Below are 2,970 nucleotides of genomic sequence, written 5' to 3' on the forward strand. Positions count from 1 at the left end.
ATGTACTTCCTGAGCACACCTCCACTCTCATACATGGTGCACACGAGGCGTTCTTCCATGACGTACACATGTAGGTCTACGTCACAGACCGGAGAGGTCTTTGGGACGCTATGTGATGGTGGTGACGTTTAGTGCTAAAAAAAGACGGCAAATAAAACAGTGGACATAGTTAATTGATTTAATACTAGCGCAAAAGCTTTTTTCACTCATATGCGTAGGTAATAGTGTAATTGAAATGAGTCTCCGTGTGCAGCAGATATTTAGACAAATCAACACTTTTAATTCACTCTCTGTAATTCTCCTAGTTAAAAAGGTCACAGTTGCAAACAGTATTTTAAAGTATCAGATTGTTAAACATTACAGGAATAAGAGAGTGAGAAAAAATATCTATAGGCACATACGACATTACAAATGGGTGTGTCTTTACGCTGTAAATCTAATTCTAAAGCGACTTATTCTTGGGCATTCGAAGTTGGGATTAGGGTAAGGGTAGTACGTTTTTTATCGGTCTGTTGTCGGTGTGACTATATGATTTGAATAATGTCTCCTTTATTAGTCCACTGCCTGGCATATTCCCGCGTCGCGCTCTCCATGTGCTGTGGAAATAACACATCTCAAGACTAAAACGAAGACTGTGTGTCCTTTCATTCACACCCTCTACGGTGTATTGTCGCGCTCTGTGTGGGATGCATGCTGGGAATGAAGACAAAGATGACTGAACAATTACATATCAATAAAAACCGACAGAATCTGGACCAAGCCTTTATATGCCCAGTAAACCTACTCTTACAATAGTTGCTCCCATATGTTTTCTTCTTTTTGGGGGAATGAAAACAGAAGTCTAGAATTGCAGAACTTGATCAGCTGCGTGTCAAACATTCAACGGCGGGTGTCGGCTGTCCGCAAGGAAGCTGCCATAGCTTTGTATTGACAATAATGGCAGCAATGATCCTCTTGCGGGTAGCAGACATAATGTACAAACACTAAATAACCGGTACAAACAGTATTTGCTTACTGGGTGTTTCTGGATTTGCTCGGCGGTAAATATTGATATTTATACAGCAAATCACAACTATTCCCCAAAATCTAGTTCCTTTCCTCAGAAAGGAGAGTCGATTGTTCATCCTGTTATTTTCAGGATCTTACTAAGTCGCTGAATAAATCTTGGTAAAATATGCTCTAATGTTACGCAAACAATTACATTTATCCAACAATGTTGACTGAACCGTTGAAACTTAGTTGAAACAAGAGGTGTTTCATTAAATCTTCTCTTTTAATGTCGTCTTTCGACCCCTACCTGTATGCATAAGTAATCAAACAATATAAACTATATTTTAACATGAACGTTTTAATATAATCAATCTTTATTAATGTTGACTAATCAGTTTGCAATATCAAGGTAGCAAATCCCGTTCTTAAAATACATGTTGCCTTCATTAATTTGTGAAAAAGTGAAAAACGAATGAAAAAGTACTAAATGCCCATGTAAAATTAACCCAGATTCTTGTCGTTTTCAATATGTTACTTTGTTACGAAAATAAAATATCAATAATATACAATAGGTTGCCATTTGTGTTAAAGCAAGATAAAGCGAGGATTGTTGGTATAACTTGATTGATAGGTTAATACTGTGTATATAGACTATGTCGAGCGGGCTAAAAATCGTTTGGAGTCACGAATTATTGTTTGCATATTATTTTATATACAGTACACGGCTTATTTTCACAAGTCTCGTATCGTGCGCAGACGAGTATTAACTACACTTTAATAAACTATGATGTAGCTACCTGAGACAAGGGACAGTTGAATGGTTGAAAAGGGAAAAACCCAATGGATATATATTAATATATATATATAAAAGTTAAAAGTGCGAGAATTCTCACGTTCCTAGACCATTTTCCTATATATACATATGGAGAGAGAGAGAAAGAGAAAGAGAGGGGGGAGGAATGGACACAGATTATACACCCTTCCCTGATTCAAAATGTATTTATGAATTAAAACCGTAGCCCCCCCCCCCCTTCCAACGATATCAATGCCCAATCTATTGGGCCACTTTAATCCAGGAACAAGGAGACTATTTTTTATTTGAAAACACATGATGCAGATTTCGTATGTTCACTGTACAGCTCATGTGTACACAAACGGTCATCAATCTTTCATTATTGCGTAGCCTGAATATCCAGTGGGAAGCTTTATATTGAGATGTTTGTGAAAATGAACATCTTTATATGATATGTTATTATTAAAACAGCGATGCTGCATCCTTTGAGTGTACAAAAAAGCCCTACGCTTGTGTATAGAATACACAGTTAAGGTATCGTGGTGCAGTAGCACATTCGCGTCACTCTCAACCCAGTGGTTGAGGGTTCGACTCCCAACACGGCCTTTAACCCGTTGAATACTGAATTGTTTAATTCCCATTGGCTTAATATAGGAGCCACTCGGTTCCAGGAGTCAATAGGTTAACAATTTTACAAGCCACCAATACACATTTGATTAGCTGCACCCAGGAGTATAATGTATGCATGGAAATAGCTGCTACCCTGTGTTTATTAAGATACATACATTTGTTATATATATTTTTGAAAAATATTTTACTTTACGACGACATTTCTTGATTATTCTGAAATATTTGCCATTGTCCGATGAAAAAGAATGTGGATGCACTTTGAGAATTTCAAGAGCTTTAAAATGAGACGTGAGCGGCAACCATATTTTTAGCTTTGATCCAGGTAGGGGGATGAAAGTCAAGACAAAAAGCCACATTTTCTGGCTTCTCGACGCTAACTGATACGGAAAGGAAATGGATGTGAACTTTAATTTCTCGCTCGAGTAGGATTTAGAGCAACGCCTGTTTACTGTCAAAAAAAGCTTTCATTTTATAGACTTAGCATGTTTGCCCATCATTGGAAAGCAAATTTACCCCTAAAACGAGTGAGGTATTTTTCTAGACCAAATTCTGAAAGG

The sequence above is a fragment of the Strongylocentrotus purpuratus genome, unplaced genomic scaffold, assembly GCF_000002235.5.
Source record: "Strongylocentrotus purpuratus isolate Spur 01 unplaced genomic scaffold, Spur_5.0 spur5_scaffold_16, whole genome shotgun sequence".
Taxonomy (NCBI): domain Eukaryota; kingdom Metazoa; phylum Echinodermata; class Echinoidea; order Camarodonta; family Strongylocentrotidae; genus Strongylocentrotus; species Strongylocentrotus purpuratus.